This window comes from Tamandua tetradactyla, chromosome X (genome assembly GCF_023851605.1).
Source record: "Tamandua tetradactyla isolate mTamTet1 chromosome X, mTamTet1.pri, whole genome shotgun sequence".
NCBI lineage: Eukaryota > Metazoa > Chordata > Mammalia > Pilosa > Myrmecophagidae > Tamandua > Tamandua tetradactyla.
Window position 1 is genome coordinate 74,728,615 of NC_135353.1, and position 5,692 is coordinate 74,734,306.

The 5,692-nt window shown below is 35.8% G+C and overlaps 1 pseudogene; it reads left to right on the forward strand.

Moving 5' to 3' along the window:
* The first annotated feature begins 733 nt into the window (after positions 1–733).
* Positions 734–2,129, forward strand: LOC143671890 (glutamate decarboxylase 1 pseudogene; annotated as a pseudogene).
* The last annotated feature ends 3,563 nt before the right edge of the window (positions 2,130–5,692 follow it).

Sequence of the window (5,692 nt, forward strand, 5' to 3'; positions counted from 1 at the left end):
CTAGTTTACCCCTAGTGCAGGTGAAGTTCTTCCATTGTGAACAATTCCTTAGCAATATAGTTTAGCTTTCTTTCTTTCGTTTGAATAATGTGCTTCCCAACTTGTTCAGTTCTCCAGACACTAGGTCTCACTTTTGCTTTTATATGCATCCTTCTACCCCAATCCTTTTACTGAACCCTAGGTCAGTGACTGTAGCTCTATACTCAATGTATAACATCCACATTGCCTTTTATTTGCCCAGACTTTGGTATAACTGCCCCAAACTGTGATCCCTCCACTAGTTGAGGCATGTTACCACTCAAATGCTTGCCTGGGTTCCAAAATATAGCTGCCATTCACTTTGGTTGCTATGCTGTGGATGATGGATTGGGATCTCAGTACCATTGGCTATTTGGTCCAACCGAATATTTCTGATCCATGTGTACAATTTCTAGTTTCATATTAACAGTATTTCCAGTTTTCTTCATTTTATCATAGGTAAGTAGTCATGCTGGACTAAGAAAGAAATTATAAAGGTTACTTTCAAAATTTGATTGGAGCAATAAATTTGATTGGAGCAATAAAAAAGATAGTGCTGAGTGCCATAGATGGATGTGCAGAGTTCAGGAAAGCAGAGTGAGGCTGTGTGACAATATGGGAGGCAGGGAGGAGGGGTAGCCTAGATACGAAGGTTAGTGTCCATGGTCTTTATGCACTGGCAACAGCTTCCTAGCCCTGGTGGCTGTATGGTTCCATGCAGGCTCCAGCTTTCTGCCTCTCAGTTCCTCAGCTTCTGCAACCAGGACTGCCCCATGTGGTGCAGAAGGCTCTCCCAGATTTTTTGCCATCCAAAAATGGTGGAGATTTAACAAATTGTTTTTCACTACAAGTGGTATATATTCTTCTGCATTAGTTTAAAAAAACCTTTGATGTTAACAGTAAAATATTGGGCTTTCATTATCCTCATCAACTCCTGGAAGGTTTGGATGTGTTCAACTTAGAACTGTCTGACCATCCTGAATCTTTGGAGCAGTTACTTGTGGACTGCATGGATACCTTAAAATATGGGGTTAAAACAGGACATGCTCACTTTTTAAACCATCTCTCTATGGATTAGATGTGATTGGACTAGCAGGGGAATGGTTGTCCACCCCTGCAAATGCCAATATGTTTACATAAGAAATAGCCCCAGTATTTACTGTTACAGAGATAGCTCTTCTAAAAAAAAATTGCATGAACTTATTGGCTGGGGAGAAACAGATGTAGATGGAATATTTGAGTATAGCAAATCTCTATGGTATATTAGTAGCCCTTACAAGCAATATCCAGAGATCAAAACGAAAGGCATGACTGCACTTCCATGCATTGTATTATTTGTTTCTGAGCAAGGTCATTATTCAGTAAAAAAAACTGCAGCAATCCTTGGTATTGGAACTGAAAATGTAATTGAAGTAAAGTGTGATGAAAGGGGAAAGCTGTTTCCAGCTGAGTTAGCGAAAAAATATACTACAAGCTAAAAGAAAGGGCTGCCCTCCATTTTGTGTCAGTGCTGCAGCTGGTACCACAGTGTATGGAGCCTTTGACCCTCTCTGTGACATTGCAGAATTATGTGAGAAGTACAAACTCTGAATGCATGTGGATGGTCTTTTGGAAGCATGTAACCTGATGTGAGCCAGATATCTTTTCCAGCCAGATAAACACTGCGATATTGACTTTGACACTGGGGATAAGAACATTCAGTGTGGCCAGCATGTTGATATCTTCAAGCTGTGGTTAATGTTGAAAGCAAGGGGAACCTGTGGCTTTGAGGGACAGATAAACAGATACATAGACCTTTCCAAATACTTCTATAGGGTTTTAAAGAAGAAAAATGACTTTGAACTTGTGTGTGATGCAGAGACTGAGTTCACCAATGTCTGTTTCTGGTACTTCCCACCAAGATTTAAATATATCCCAAAAGGTTTTGAAAGAGATCAAGAACTCCAATGGATTGCTCCAAAGACTAAAGCACTGATGGTAGAAGAAGACACAACCATGATAAGCTACAAGCCATATGGGGACAAAGTAAATTTTTTTCTAATCCTGCCACTAGACAAGCTGATGTTGATTATCTTCTTGATGAAATTGAAAGGCTTGGGAAGGGCTTATGATACTCAATTTGAACTTGAATACCAAATGTACATCCTAACTTAAAAAAGATCCTATTGTTGAAGATAACAAGAAAGGAATACTGAAAATCATATCCTCTCTTTTAGAACTTTTAATTCTCCTTTATACTATACTACCCAGGATGATGAACAGGGACCCTATTCACTGAATATGTGTATGAAAATGTTCGAATTGTTTCATGTACAGGTGTACCTCAGTCTGGTTCCAGACAACTGCAGTACAGAAGATATTGCAATAAAGCAAGTCACATGAAGTTTTTGGTTTCCTGGTGCATAAGACCTGTAGTCTAAGTGTGCAAAAGCGTTATGTCTAAAAAAAAGTACATGCCTTAATTAAAAAAAAATACTTATTGCTGAAAAGAAAAAAATTCCAACCGTCATATAGGAGCCTTCGGCAAGTTGTAATAATTTTTGCTTGTGGAGGGTCTCTCCTGGATGTGGATGATACTGACTGCTTGGGAGCTTGGTGTGGCTGTGGTAGTTTCTTTAATAAGACAACAATGATATTTCTTGCATCAATTGATTCTTCCTTTCACTTGAACACTTAGAGGCTATGGTAGGGTTATTATTGGCCTAATTTCAATAGTATGGCATGTGGGGGAATAGGGAGGCCTTAGGAGAGAGAGCACGAGAGAGATGGGAAAGCTGGTCAGTGGAGCAGTCAGAATACACACAGCATTTATCAGGTAAGCTTGCTATCTTCTATGGGCATGCTTCATGGCACCACAAATCAGTTACAATAGTAACATCAAAGATTACTAATCACAGATCACCATAGCTGCTCTAATAAGAATGAAAGAGTTTGAAATATTGTAAGAATTACCCAGATGAGACACAGAGAAACAAAGTAAGCACACGCTGTTGGAAAAATAATGGTGCTGATAGACTTGCTCAACACAGGGTTGCCACAAATCTTTAATTTGTAGAGAACCCACAACATCTGTGAAGCCAAATAAAGCAAAGTGCAATAAAATGAGAAAAAAAAATAGTGCCACAGGCATATCCAAAACAACTGTATTGATAAAGAGAACAAAATAGTTTCAGTCTTCCAAAAGGAAGTGGGAGAGCATGCTATTTAATGCTTTATTATTCCAACATTAACTTCCCAGCAGGAGCTGCAGTTCCTTTTGCTAGGGGTTAAAGTAAACAATTTAAAGTACTTGGGTGGAGACCCTTGGGATTCAAGGGGAAAAATAGAACTTTGGACCACAAAGAATAATTCAAGTAGTCTCTGGTGGTGTTGATGTACTAGGTTAAAGAGATTGGATTGAAGGGCACAAGGATTGTTACCAGTGGGCCAGTAAGGTAGAAAATCTCACTAAAATGAATGGGAAATAAAATTCCTTTCATCTGATTGAAATAACTCTTTTCCAATTCTTGCTGAAATATAAGCATGCCCAACTGATTATTCAATATCCCATGAGGAAGGTGGATATATACAGACCCTATATTATGTATATATATATATATATATAGCAAGAGTTAGGCTCCTCCTCTATGATAATAATGATTCTATCTGTGGTACTGGTGGGGAATTTCATTCTTAATTTCTATAAAAGTTGTGAATCTGGTAGTATAAAAATCTGCCAGTTTTGTTCTTTATCCAGACCACTTTAACTATTTCTAACATTTACATTTTAAAGCATCTTGTGAGATTCCACAAAAAGCCCGTTGAGATTTTGTTTGTTATTGCTTTGAGTCAATAGACCAATTATTGGAGCATTCTAGTATATAACTGTGGATTTTTTCAGGTTATCAGTTTTTTTCTCAGTGATGTTTTGTAGGTTTCAGTGCACACATTTTGCATATCTTTCTTTGGAAGTATTTTTCAGTTACTTAATATTTCAATGGAGTATTAAATAGAGTATTTTAATGGTATCAAATTTACAACATAATTTTATAATTTTTGCCAGCATATAGGAAAATTTCTATTTTTATATTTATTGTGTATTCACTGACTTGGTTAATTACTTTATAAATTTAAATAGTTCGTTTCTAAATAAACAATACATGTTAGACATCAGTGATTTTTCTCAATTTTATATCTGTTTTCTTTTTTGCTATTAAATTTATAGTTCCCTTAGGTTTTGTTTGCTATGCTTTTCCAACCTTCTTGAATTGTAAACTGCAATAATTGATTTTCAAATTTTGTTGCTTCCTAATGTATGCATTTAAAATTACAGATGACTCAGTCAGTTGTTGCTACATCTTAAATGTTTCATATCATATATTCATACGTACCCAGTTCAAAATATATTCTAATTTACACTATGATTTATTAATTGTCTTATAAATTATTTAGAATTGTATTGTTTAGTTTCCAATAATTTGGATAGTTTTTAGTTATGAAATTTAATCTATAGCCCAGGATATATTCTACTGTGATAGATGTATTTGACAATAATATGTCTATTTTTTAGTTGTTAAAGTAATAATCTATATATTTAAATTAGATGAGTTTATTTTTTGTCATTTATATCATTCATGTCTATATTTACTTTTGTTTGCTTATTCTGTCAGTTTCTAAAAGAGATATTTTTTAAGTCTCCAACTACAATTTTGGATTTTTCATCACTCCTTTTACTTCTGTCAATTTTTGCTTTCATATTGTGAAGTTACATTAATAGGAGTTGTTCTAGTTTGCTAGCTGCTGGAATGCAATATACCAGAAATGGAATGGCTTTTAAAAAGGGGAATTTAATCTGTTGCTAGTTTACAGTTCTAAGGCCAAGGAAATGTTCCAATTACAACAAGTCTATAGAAATGTCTAATCAAAGGCATCTAGGGAAAGATACCTTGGTTCAAGAAGGCCGATGAAGTTCAGGGTTTCTCTCTAGTGAGAAGGCACATGGTACACACAGTCACAGTTTCTCTCTCATCTGGAAGGGCACATGGTGAACATGTTGTCATCTGCTAGCTTCTTCTCCTGGCTTCCTGCTTCATGAAGCTCCCTTGGAAGCATTTTCCTTCTTCATCTCCAAGGGTCACTGGCTGGTGGGCTCTGCTTCTCGTGGCTATGCCATTCTGCTCTGCTGTCTCTGAATCTCTTTCATTCTCCAAAATGTTTCCTCTTTTATAAGACTCCAGAAATTTATCAAGACCCACCCAAATGGGTGGAGACATGTTGTCACCTAATCCAGTTTAACAACCACTCTTGATTAAATCATATCTCCAGGGAGATGATCTGATTACAGTTTCAAACATACAGTATTGAATAAGGATTATTCTATCTTTATGAAATGGGATTTTGATTAAAACATGGCTTTTCTATGGTACATACATCTTTTCAAACCAGCACAGTAGTATACAATTTTAGGATTTTTGTATTTTCCCATAGAATTCCTTCTTTTACTATTATTATGAAATACCCTCTATTTCTCATAATATATTTTTCAGATAACAGTGAAGCCACAGCAGCTTTCTTTTGCAGTTTGTATGCATAGTTTCCAATCCTTTTTGTTATATTTAAAGTGTTGATTTTAATGTCATGTAATTTCTTTTTTTCCTTAAAATTTTATTTTGAAATATTTTCAAACTAACATGAC